The sequence below is a fragment of the Macaca thibetana genome, chromosome 5, assembly GCF_024542745.1.
Source record: "Macaca thibetana thibetana isolate TM-01 chromosome 5, ASM2454274v1, whole genome shotgun sequence".
Lineage (NCBI taxonomy): Eukaryota > Metazoa > Chordata > Mammalia > Primates > Cercopithecidae > Macaca > Macaca thibetana.
The window spans coordinates 10,922,205-10,936,079 of NC_065582.1; the positions used below are offsets into that span (position 1 = coordinate 10,922,205).

The 13,875-nt window shown below is 34.9% G+C and overlaps 1 long non-coding RNA gene across 1 annotated transcript; it reads left to right on the forward strand.

Annotated features, from left to right (window-relative positions):
- The first annotated feature begins 1,083 nt into the window (after nucleotides 1-1,083).
- Nucleotides 1,084-12,848, forward strand: LOC126954476 (uncharacterized). The gene is made up of 3 exons (XR_007725609.1): nucleotides 1,084-1,159; nucleotides 4,553-4,606; nucleotides 12,643-12,848. It is a non-coding gene; the product is annotated as an uncharacterized LOC126954476 (long non-coding RNA).
- The last annotated feature ends 1,027 nt before the right edge of the window (nucleotides 12,849-13,875 follow it).

Sequence of the window (13,875 nt, forward strand, 5' to 3'; positions counted from 1 at the left end):
TGGTTGCCAGTGCCTAGGCATTGGGGTAATGGGGTAATGAGGAATTATTGTTTAATGTGCAGAGAGCTTCAGTTTGGCAAGACAGAAAGAGTTATGGAGATTAATCATGGTGATTGTTGCACAATATTAAGATATTTAATACCACTGAACTTCATATTTAATAATGATAAAGACAGTAAATGTTATGTTATGTGTATTCTTACACAATAAAAATTTGTGGAAAAAATGAAGACAAAATAACTTTTTTAAACAAGTGACATTATATGGCTCTGATGTGAGGCAATAAAGAAGACACACCATAATATCTGTATATTCTTAGTAAAAAATTCTAAATATTTTCATAGATAAAATATAAAAATTAAAATGTGACTTATTTGGTGAAACCATTGGCATACATTCTTAAAAAAAGCAATAGAGTCATAATAAAAAGTAAAGTGTGGCTAACTTTCCAGATTAAATGAGACAAAAGAAATGTCAATGTCTAATGAGACATTAAGTGTCATGATGTTTACAACATGAAAACTTGTTAACAACTGGTAAATATTTGGGTGATGTGTTTATAAAATTCCATTTCAATCTTCATTTATCTTTTCCCATTTTAAATAGTTTCAAAATCAGAATTTGGTGGGAAATTTTAAGATATTAAATATCTGTCCAAAAGCGTGAATATTTAAAATAAATTTCTATTTGGAATAAGGGCTTAATTACAACATAAATGAAGTGATATTTTAAAAGTGTATGTTATGTATTGCATGCATTTATGATGGTATCTAATGACAAATAATAAGGTTATATTTTCATCAAGAGTTTTAATTCCATTGAAATCTTCTCTGAACAGTATTTTGTTGTTCAAAATAAGTAAATTGAAAGAACATCCTATAACAGATTATATAAAAATTAAATATAAAAAGACCTTTTAATATATATGAATGTTGTATACATATATGTTTACATATGTGTGTGTGTTTTATATGTGTGTGTATGTGTGTGTAAGAATACGTATATCATATCAGAAAAATATTTGGTCACGTGTTCAGGCAAATGTTTGATTTTGTTGACTAGTGATGGTGTTAAATCATTTTCAGATATTTTATGGCATGTAAATATTGCTGCCCTGGGACATCCAACTGATACCACGAACTTCCGAGCTTCAATGAAGGTGTGTTCATCATGTAGAATTAGAAATTTATTGATTGAATATAATTGTCAACCATGGGATTATGGACTTGTAATCTAAGCATTTTTTAAAAGGAAGCATATTTTATTAATTTCATTGGCACCTGATTGGTCTTCTTGATCATTTTAGTGTTTTATGTAGTGGAGGTCTCAATTAAGCAAGAAGGACTGTGAAAGAAATTTTCCTTTCTGTCACACATAACATTGTAAAAATAAAAAGTGATAAGTAACATTGAATATAATAAAACCTAAGGCCAGAATACCCCTCTGTCGATGCAAGAATGGAATAATATTGGAGGGCTGGGATAATATTTGAGGGGTGAGATAATATTGAAATATTTAAGAAAAATGCTTAAGGAAGAAAGATCTCATCTTTCTTATTGTTTAGTACTCTCCATCTCACAGCACCTCATTGTAGAAACTACAGTATGCCCTTATTGAGTGTGGCTATACAGAAGGAAGTCCTCACTTTAAATATTCAAAGTTTTTCTCCATTTTTATCTTACATGAATAGTGTTAATATGGGAGTGGATAATATAGTCCCTTACAATATAATATGGGAATCTTAATATGGGATCTCTGTTGCCAAAAGATACAAAGTGAACTTCCTGGTTCATGGTTATATGGGAATCACAGCAGACCCAAAATAGCAGGTGGAGACTATGTAGATAGACTCAAGGGCATCTGCAGTAATAAGGGCTGATGTAGAGCTGCCACATCCCAGGAGATGCTATAAATATGTACAATTAATACAAAAAGAAGACTAATATAAAAAAAAATTGGGAATTGGCATGAGATATGCCATCAATGACAGCATGGGGTGATACAAGCAGGTATCAACTAAGAGCAAAATCTGGACTAGTGATTTCTAATCAGAGGCTACTGAGGATATCACTTTTACTTGACCCCCATACGGTCAAATAATTCACACGAGTCCACTGTGAATCCACTTCATATCTTGGAAATTAGCAATAAAGTATGTATGGAAAATATTCTTTTAAAAGAACATTTTATCTAACAGAAACTGCATTACTTATGGGCATATAAAATTATCAAATTAGAAGGACTTTTCTGGATTTTAACAAATCCCCATCTCGCTTACCATAATGAGGATTTTTAATGGAGAAGAATGACTTAAAAGGAAACAAAACAAGGAAGGAATAAAATGAGTTATCTTTATGTCTGAATATAGTGTCAGTAAATTTGGGACCACACATAAACAATGTAAAGTGTGTATAAGATAGAAAAAATCTATACTAAAGAGATATAAATTCTCTCTATGGAAAGACTGAGGTAAATTTTATACACACACACACACCACTTGAATAAGATTATTGAATGAACGTTCATCGGATGCCACTAACTAGGAGGAACATTATATAAAGTAACCAAGATGTCCAATGTCACTGTATCATCATATATTCTAGAGGTTTGGGAGAAACAAGAGGTTTTCGAATCATTTAAGTTTGAAGTGCAAATAAAAGAATGATGAAAGACTGGACTTGAGAAATAGAAAGAATTAGGTCATGGATTGTCTACTAAAATGTTTTTTAAAAGGGAGGGCTATGATTTGATACGTGTTTTGGCTTGATCACTGCCTTAGCAGTATGAAAAATTCACATGAAGATGGAAGATACTTGAGCAGAGAGATTACTTATGAAATATTTGTAGTAATCCTGGAGATTCAAGATGAAGATCTGCTCAAAGTAAATTATTAATGGCAGGAATCCACAGGTGAAAAGAAATTTGAAAGATATTTGAGAGTGAAATTGATAGTATTCAGTAAATGGTTGGCGAAGGTTACTGAGGGAAAAAGTGAAGACATGGACCCTTCCTTAAATATATATGTTTATAATTGGATGACCACTAGTGCCATTTGTATAAAGTTAGAAAAAGCAGGGGTGAAGTGGGTTTGAGTCAGAGATCAAAAAGAGGAAATACTGAGTTCAGTTTTTAAGTTGAATTCGTTTTCACTAGCACATCAAAGAGAAGATGTCTTGCAACAAACATTCTCTTCAGAAACTCAAAACTAGGGATATGAATGTGCTGGTCAGTGACTTACCTATCTACCATCCTCTTGTGCTTCTAAGCTCTCTGACTGGGACTACAGGCATGCACCACCACGCCCAGCTAATTTTTGTATTTTTAGTAGAGACGGGGTTTCACCACGTTAGGCAGGATGGTCTCAATCTTGACCTCGTGATCTGACTGCCTTGGCCTCCCAAAGTGCTGTGCTGGGATTATAGGCGTCAGCACTTATTTGCAAAAAGAAAGTTTACATTCCTTCCATTATATTAAAACTAATGTAGATATTTATATGATACAGAGGAAACTAAACATCAGGATTTGGATTCAGTTTTAGCTGGGACAAGACGTGAAATAAATATTGAAATTATTATAATATCCATATTTTCTGAATGGATTACATTGAGAAAATGTTTCTTTTCTTTTTCATTCATTTTGATTAATTAACAATCTTACCAGAAATGGAATGTCATGGCAAATACATCAGTATACTCAACTCAAATCTTTAATATTATTCTTTACACAAATAGTTTGTAATATCAAAAAAATCACTTTCCTGACAGGAAGTAAAAAGAATAACAAAAGCACTAAAATGAAAGCCAGCATTCGACTGAGTTAGACAGAAATTCATTTAACTGGTTAGAATTCTGTCTGAAATAACTGCGCTCAATTTGTTAATAGGTCTGTGAGTTCTTTTATAGGCTGTAAATTTTGAAACTGTTCCACTGACAGTTCAACATTCACAAAACTAGCTCTAGTTCTATCAACTCACTGCATGAATTGTAAATTTCACGTTTGGCAAGCAACAGAAATTACTTTACCTACAGTGAGTATTCTGAAATGTAATTTAAGGCATGGTGTTTAGTCTTCTGTTTGTTAATAGCATCTACTGAGAAATAACTTTTATTGAGAAGCCAAACAACTGGAATTTATTTCATGCTCTATAATTTTATGAGAAACAAATGATAATAAACAGACTGATAGCATGACTATATTCACAAAAGCAACTAGGGATTACAGTCAGTATAGATACTATGTTAATAATTGTACTTTTTACAGTAAGATACTTGATGTATATAGAATAAATCCATACTTATTAAAGGTAGCATATTGAACTCTCAGAAGAGGTGAGGTTATTTGCGAAGTTTAGATTCCGGAGCCTAACTGCTTGAATTTCAATTAGTATTCACTGTAGTTGTTGTATTAAATGCAGATTGTGTTAATCTAGCTAAGAACAAAACAGGAACCTACACATTAGGGTGTTGGTTAATTATCTTTTCATTACAAATATTTATTTAATTACACAATATAAACTTTTAAAGACCTGCTTATTATTCTCCCCATTTTACAGATGAGAAAACTAACACATTCAGTGGTGAAGAAACATGCCTAAGTTTACCAGCCAGTAAGTATTAAACTCATGTTATCAAACCAGCTAATACTCCATGGATGCCAAGGATATTTATTCTATTAAGAATTCTGTTCTAAATGTATAACTGTAAAATAAAAAAATACCTTTGATGATCTTAGGATGATCTAGCGGTCTTACTGGACTCACTAAAAGAAGATTACAATGTCTAATTTTTAAGAGAATATAATCTGAATTGATAATTATAAATGTCATTTATTTACCTAAAGAGATCACCAAAATACGTTTTGGACTCTTAGCTGACTATACATTAAATGCAGAGTTCACTTAGGCCCCATGTACTAGAAAATATCATGTCACTCTAGATAGTCATTGTCATTATTACTCTTAGAGTTTACCTAATGGTCATTTAAAAATATGTAAGCTTGCATTTTTAACCTTCTTTTACTGGAGTTAATAAGTGAGAGTTTGAGGTTCATTGCACTGATGTAGCTCTCCTTACCTGATCATTTGTCAAAACTCTTATGTGTATTTATTACTTATATGTGTAAATGTATATTTCTGTGACCAACCAGCCATGGAATACATGTCCAGCCTGTAGGTTCTCTATGGTTGTTTAGTAAATCTTAACACATGTTTTTGTTTACTTGTTTGTTTTAGTTTCCTACAGACGCTTTGAATCATGGACTTACTTATGTTTCACAAATTGAGAGATGAAAATTTTATAGTAAAATATCTGTATTGCTTCCCTATAACAATTGTTCTAGACTTTCAAAATGCCTTTTTGTACTTTTCTTATATCTGACTTAACCTTATTTCTCACATCCTCTTCCTTTGACTTTAATATCTACTTAATCAATATCTTTGATATCTATTATTGATCGTGGTAATGAATGAATTCTTTAATTTGTGTAAATAAAGACTGGTATTTACATGTGTATTGCAAATAAGGAAACAAAGCAAAGCAAATCACACGATACCTTTTAGGGTATTTAAAATCTTGAAGTTTCAGAGTCAGGGCCAAAGGAAGTTTAACCAAAACAGTTATGATAAAAATTGGCATATCCTAAGACCATCAATGGTGATATATTTAATAATACTTACTAAATACTTAACTATGCATACTTATGGGCACAGTATATTTATAACCAAAGGTGAATGAAATATCTGAATTTGAAATACACACTATTTAGAAGAGTATTTGTAACCTTATTAAAGATATATTTGCATGATCTGAATGCTTTTCTTATGGCAGGCAGGAATAAAAGCTGTGAACAAAGTCTGAAAAGCATAATGACCGACTCTAACACATATAGGATACTACGTTAGAGGACCACAGCAGACAGGAATCATGGAAGCAGATATGTGAATTGAATCTGATGTGGAAGGCACTGGCAACCTCTCTTCATAAAATAGAAATGTGTACCGTCTTTAGTGTTGTGGATTGCTGATGATTGAGCAATTACTGTGAACCACTGACTCAGAGCTCAGATGTGGTTGTTGCTGTTATTGTTTGTCTTTTTGTTGTGCATGCTGAAATACTTCCGTATCCAACTGCTTTGGGGCATAAATAGTAATCCTTGATAGTGTGACATATTTTTTTCTATTTGTAAACATTATATTGAAGTATCATAAACCATACAGTGAGGCACACAAATCATAGGTGTTCTCTTCAATGAATTTTCACCAAGTGAATGTCTCCACGTAACTACCATTTAGATTTTGAAAAAGAAAACATAAACAGGACCACAGATAACTGCCTCGCCTCTTTCAGACGCTAAACCCTCTAAGGAGAATCCGACTTGACTTCTAGACCAAAGACATATTTTACCAGGTTCTAGATTTTATATAAATAAACATATACAGCATATACTCTTATGTCTACTTCTCTTACTTAACATTGTGATTTTCAGTTTCATCCATATTATTTTATATATAGTTTTAAATAATTCATTCTCAGTGTTCACAATAGAATTTTCTGCAGTACTAGAGTACTTCTATATCTGACCTGTCATATTGATGCTGTAAAATAACGGTAGCCATTATTCACGTACAGGTACTTAGTACTTAAAATACGATTAGTGCAAATGAGCAACTAAGCATTCCAAGCAGTATACCACTCATTCTTATGTAGAATACTATTTGGGTATTTCATGTTTATACTGTTTGGAATGCTATTGTTTTGCATTATATTTATATGTCTTTTCGTTTTGAGACGGAGTCTCACTCCGTCATTCAGGCTGGAGTGCAGGGTGCGATCTCAGCTCTGAAAGATTCTCCCTGGGGCCTGAAAGCTTAAGGGAATGGGTAGCTGCTCCCTCCTCAGACCCAGTCCCAAGGCTCAAGACCACTTGCGCCAGCAGCGTTCGTCAGCAAGATAGCAGAAGCAGGCAGAGAGCTGGCCAGAAGATACGTAACCCCTGAAGATCCAGAGGGAGGCTGTCCGGGTGCTACGTAGCAGTCACGTCAGAGAGGGACACTTCGTGTTTACAGAGGACTATAAAACCCATGCCCTGTCCTCACTTGGGGCTGATGCCGTTTTAGGCCCAGCCTGCCTGCACCCAGACGCTCATTAAAACAGCGTGTCGCTCCACATTGCCTCGTGTTGTTTGTTGGCACTCTCTGGGCGTTCAAATTCATACAAGAACCTTGAAGGCCCACTGCAACCTCCACCTCCCAGATTCGAGTGATTTTCCTGTCTCAGCCTCCCGAGTAGCTGGGATTACAGGTGTGCACCACCACGCCAAGCTAATTTTGTATTTTTGTTAGAGACAGGGTTTCACCATGTTGACCAGGCTGATCTCGAACTCCTGACCTCAGGTGATCTGCCCACCTTGGTCTCCCAAAGTACTGGGATTACAGGCGTGAGCCACTGCAGCCGGCCTGCTTTTTTATTTCTTTGGGGTAAAATATGTATATGTTTCCATTAAGTACTTATGTAGGAGTCATATTACAACCTGTAACTTTAACAGATTCTGTCAAATTATTTTTCAAATAGGTTGCACCAAAGTATCCTCTTAACAGCAGAGTATGTGTGCTCTATCTAGTTACTCCACATTCTCATTAACTATATTGTCTGTCTCTCAATTTTACATTTTGGTAGATATTCGATATAGCAATTGTGATTTTTACTTCCATTTTTCTTATTACTCAAGAAAGGGAACATTTTTTCATACATTATGAGAATGGCAGTTCACCAATGTGATCTTCCTCCCAAACACTCATAACCCAATGTATCAGAAAAATCCAATTGAGCGGCATTCTAGAAAAAAGCTGACCAGTACTTTTCACACTTTGAAAGCAATGAAAATCATGAAAAGTCTGAGAATCTGTCACTGTCAAGGAAAGCTTCAGCTCCATGACCACTAAACGTAATGTGGTTTGCTGAACGGGAACTTGGACCAGTAAAAGTACAGCAAGTAAACCCTGAGACATTCTGAAAAAGGCGTAGACTTTAGTTACTAATAATGTGTCCCATTAGTTCATTAATTGTAGTGAATACACCATATTCATGCAATATGTCAATAATACAAGAATATTAGTGTAGGTTATATGGGAATTCTCTGTACTATCATCACAAATTCTCTCTCAATCTACAACTGTCCTAAAATGAAAAATTTAAACACATAGACCTAGAATGTTTTTTTTTTGCATTGTTTGACTGTCCAGAATCATACTCCTAAATCTTAATAAACAACTTTAAAATACTCTACTAATAAAGATATTGCTCAATCTTAGAGTAGAAATTGAAGTTTCATGTCTATACATGTTTAAAAGAATTATTTTATTTTTTTCAAACTTCAATGTAAAAGGTCACTAAATTCTTAAAGGTACTTTTTGTAGACTCTGAATGAGAGACTAAAAGGAACATAGATTTCTAAACTGCCTCACAGCACTGATACTCCATGATTGACTTACTGTGACAAATAGTAAATGAGATTTTTTTTTAAAGTCCACAATGCCACAGTGAGTAGTTTTTCTGCCCCAAGCATGCAGTAGGTAAAAGAAGCCAAATATGTCTTTTTGAGAAGGAAACATCACTTTTATTTTATCAACACATGAGATTAATTTCAGTAGAGCTGATCTCCATGAATATATTTCCCTTCTGACATTGCCAAGGTCAATGGAATTTTAACTTCCTGGTGCATTTGTACTGGCTACACAGCTTAAGCCTTCATAGAGCAAATATAACTCACCATCTATCAAGTTTGCTCTTTAAAGTTCAAGTTGAATATTTCTATTTGTAGCTCAGCCTTTACATGCTCTGCTGGTTTTTTCTCTGTGCCATATTCCTTGGCTTCTTTTATGTACCTAAGATCTCAGATTATATTGATTAAGGTTTCTTAGTGAACACCAAAAAAAAAAAAAAAAAAAAAAAAGGAAAAAAAAGATTATTGGATTTAAAGCAATAATTACTCATGAGCACTGAGCTTGCAAGCATAAACTAGGGTTGATGTTTACTGTAATTAGAATTATGTGGTGATGAGAAAATTCAGTGTTATGTGTATATGTGTGGAAGAATGGGTAATGTGGTGGCCTTTTTAGACCATGTGACTTATGTGATTGTTCCAGACAGATTTTTAAATGAATGACTTCAAGCAATATACAAAGTAGAATAATGTACACAGATAAAAAATAAAAATATTGAATTTATACATCTTAAATCATTTGATTTTAAACTAAATCTGTACTCTAGACATTTATCTTTACATATTTGATCCATTTGAAACATCTTTTAAGTTTTAGCAATTTATCATTTTTTTAATGAAGAGCTCTATCGAAGCTGTTCCTCTAAATTTGCCAATTCTAATACTGCCAGTTAAAGTAAACAACCCTGCAGTTTGATAAACGAAAGTTCTGCTGTATATTTCAAAAAGTAAAATACAACCAAGCACATCTGCTTGGGTACACTAAGGTATAAATATGATTTTACTTTTAATGAAAAACTCACCTGTTGTTTAATGAATGAATTTCTTTATTAAATTTAACTTTTATTTTAAGTTCACGGGTACATATGCGTTTTTGTTATGTAGGTAAACTTGTATTGTGGGGGTCTGTTTTATAGATTATTTTGACACCCAGATATTAAGCCTAGTACCCACCATTTTTTCTAATCCTCTCCCTCCTCCCACCTTCCAGTGGGAGGCCTCAGTGTCTGTTTTTTTCTTTTATTTGTCGATAAGTTGTCATCATTTAGTTCCCACTTATAAGTGAGAACATGCAGTATTTGGTTTTCTGTTCCTGCATTAGTTTGTTAAGGATAATGACCTCCAGCTCCATCCATGTTCTTGCAAAGGACATGAACTTGTTTTTTATGGCTACATAGTATTTTATTGTGGGATCTGGCCAGCAGCCTGAAATGTAACGGGGCTCTCTCTTTGTTCCCAGGTGGATCGGCAGGTCGAGAAATAATAGACACACACAAGATAGAGAAAGCTGGGTCCAGGGGTGTTACCGCCTTCTGGTCCCGCGGTGCCAACAATGCACTGGATATACCAGCATTTATTATTACGTTTAGTGAGGGCCGGGGTAGGTTAGTGAGGGATTTAGGGTCATTTGATTATGAGGTGAGATGGTTATATGGGCATGAAGTAATTCTTTAACATAACATCTGTATGCAGAAGAATAGTACACAGAGGCAAGAATTTACAACATAGTGTGTGCATCAGTAATTTCTAACAGAGCCTTAAAACAGAAACACAGTCTTTCCATAACCTATGATTAGCAAGATATTAATCAGCAGTAACAGTTGCAGCAAGAGTTGGGTACAAACAATCCATAGTAACAGGACGTGAAGCTGGACAAACAGACCAGAAATTCTCAGAAGGGAGTATGCCTTAACCCCAAAGAGGCCTAGAAGAGCCGGGGCAAGATGAGGGCGTTTGTAGCCCTATCTTATCCATATGGACAGGCGCCCCCCATGTGTCCATTTATAGGCTCTCCACAAGGGTTGCATTCCATTCCCTGAGCTATGAACATCTGTTTTTCTGGGATAGGAATCTTGGTGATGTGAAACCTCCCTGACTGCAAGTCCATTCATAGGCTCTCTGTAGGGGGAACACATCACGTGCTGTTGGCTCATTCTGGCAGTCCAACCTGGCATTGTCTTTACACAATCCTGCATACAATTTTGTATTTACAATAATCAGGAACATTTCATCTTTTATTCCATAGCAATAGTTTCAGGGGGTCTCCCTACAGTATTCCGTGGTGTATATGTACCACATTTTCTTTTTCCAGTTTTCCTTTCATAGGCATTTAAGTTGATTCCATGTCTTTGCTCTTGTGAATGGTGCTACGATGAACATATGCATGCATTTCTTTATGATAGAATGATTTACATTCCTTTGAGTATGTACCCAGTAATGGGAATTCTGAGTCAAACAGCGTTTCTGTTTTAGGATAGGTCTTTGAAGTAATCACCACACTGTTTTTCATAATACTTAAACTAATTTATAATCCCACCAACAGTGTACAAGCATTCTTTTTTCTCCACAACCTCACCAGCATCTGTTATTTTCTGACTTTTTATTAATAGCCATTCTGACTGCTGTGAGATGGTATCCGATTGTGGTTTTGATTTGCATTTCTCTAATAATCAGTGATGTTGAACTTTTTATATGTGCTTGTTGGTGGCATGTATGTCTTCCTTTGTAAAATGTCTGTGCATGTCCTTTATTCACTTTTTAATGGGGTAATTTGGTATTTTCTTGCAAATTTGTTTAAGTTCTTTTTAACTTTCTATTAGTTTCTGCACAAAGAGTGCAGAAACTCTTTAATTACATCCCATTTGTCAATTTTTGCTTTTGCTGCAATTGCTTTTTGTGCCTTTGTCATGAAATCTTTGTTATTCCTAAGTCCAGAATGGTATTGCCTAAGTTGTCTTCCAGGGTTTTTATAATTGTGGGTTTTACATTTAACTCTTTAATCCATCTTGAGTTAATTTTTGTATATGGTGTAAGGAAAGGATCCAGTTTCAATCTTCTGCATATGGCTAGCCAGTTCTCCCAGCGCCATTTGTTGAATAGAGTGTCCTTTTCCCATTGCTTTTTTTTGTCAGTTTGTTGAAAATCAGACAGTTGTAGGTGTGCAGCCTTGTGTCTGGGCTCTATTCTGTTCCATTGGAATATGTGTCTGTTTTTGTACTATGATGGCCTTTTCCTTCTTAATTTGCCTTATAGACAACTTGCCACCTGGCAACATTTGGATATGATAACATTTGTATAAACATAAATGTAAAAATTTTTAAATGAGAATTTCAGACTATTGAAGAAAATAATATTAAAGAGATTCATCAGGGAAATAATTTTTCTATTTCATGGTTTCTTTCAAAATATCTAACATTGTTCTTTTTTATTCTAGTAACAGAATCCTATGTTTTTTGGGGGGATAGTTCCTCCCTTACTTGATGTGGTCAAGTGAGGCCTTCAGCATGAGAAACACAGTGGTAGAATTATGAGCCAGGTCGGCCAGTATCTGCCAGCTCCTTGGGCATGGTTTTTGGTTGAGAAAACGGCATATGACACAAACTGGGACAGTCAGATTTGTTTTACTGAATTGAAAGGACACAGAAAGATGACATTTTCTTTTAAAGGTTATTAAGAGTAAGATACATTTTAGCCTAAACCTTCTGGTGCTTATTTGTTCCACCATGTGGAAACATCCCTCAAGAGAATGAGTCTGCCTGTACGAGCATGGAGCCCAAACACAGACAGGCATAGCCCTGAAAATATTTTTGAGTGCTTCTCTCAAGCCGTACCTAAAGCTACTTACAGCTTGACCTTCTCAGTGAGACTCCGAACGCTTTGCATTTGATTTCTGTCCCTTTCATTGAAACATAAGAGAATAATATGTGAAAGCATACATATATAGTTATTTCCTCCATCTATGTCCCCGTCTGGTTTCTGGCCAACATTGTTTATAGCAATTGCAATGGACTGAATGTGTATATGTCCTCAAAATTTATATGTTGAAATCCTAACCCTCACGGTTATTAAGAGGTAGGGCCTCTGAGAGATGACGAGGTCCTGAAGGTGGAGTTCTCATAAATGACATTATTGCTCTGATGACAGAGACCCCAGAGAGATCCTGTGGCCTTCCTACATGTGAGACCAGAGTGAGAAGATGGCCATCTGTGAGGAACTGGGTCCTCACCAGACCCAATCTGCCTGAGCCGTGACCTTACACCGAATCTGCCTGAACCGTGACCTTATACTTTCCAGCCTCCAGAACTGTGAGAAATAAACTTCTGTTTTTTTTGTAAGCCAGTCAGTCGGTGGGGTTATACTATAGCTGGCTAGCCTGAACTAAAACAGCAGTCCATGATAAATGCCATATATACATTAGGAAAAAGGAGACCACAATGCTTAAAACATCTTGCCAAATACACAACCACCTTAAGCTTTTTAGGAAGTCACAACTATGAGAAAAGTCAGTTCTAGCAGGGGTTTCAGTAAGGTGATTCTGCTTTGTGACAATGGAATCTTTGTAAAAACAGAATAATAAAAAAAAAAAAAAACCCAAAACTGTTGTACAGATATTCTCCTTTGATTGATTGTGTATCAGAAAAACACTAATTGTTCTTTTTGGGAATACAGTTCAGAAATTAAAATGTATACATGCCAAATCAGTAAAATCTAAAAGAGCAAAATTGAAGAATTTTGCCATTAATCTGCATTTAGCCCCATTTGTCATCCAAAAGAGTAATGATCCCATTTTATCAATGTCAAGTTTTAATGCCTTACTTTTATGGCAGGGGCTCTATTTTCTTTCACCTGGTGCACTTTTAAATTTCACAATTAAAGAACAGCATTTACTAAGCTTTAATTAAGTTTGATTAATATGTATGAATATTTCACTCCTATTACTGGAAAAAATTTTTGGACTTTGTTTCAGTAGATGACATGCCAGTCTAATATAAAAATCAGACTTTTAGTTTTGAAATTTTGGCAGATTTTGCTTTGTGGAATATTCCAGTGAATCAAATAATTTCATGTGGTGTATGAGCTTAATGGCATTGGAAACTGCAGGGCCTTGGCTTGTTTTAAATCAGAATTAGAGATGTGCCAACCTGTCACAACTCCTATGCACAAAGTACACTATAGTTCTTCACACCCTTTTGAGTTCATATCAATCATTTGAAAATAACATTTTTCCCTCAGAATGAGCTGTCACTATCAATTTGAATAGTGGCTGTTGCGCTGGAATTTATCCAAATTTTCAGCAAGCCATTTGGTTCATTATATCACAAACCAAATGACTCACAAAACCGTATTTTTTCATACCGTTTTAAACCAAATACAGTA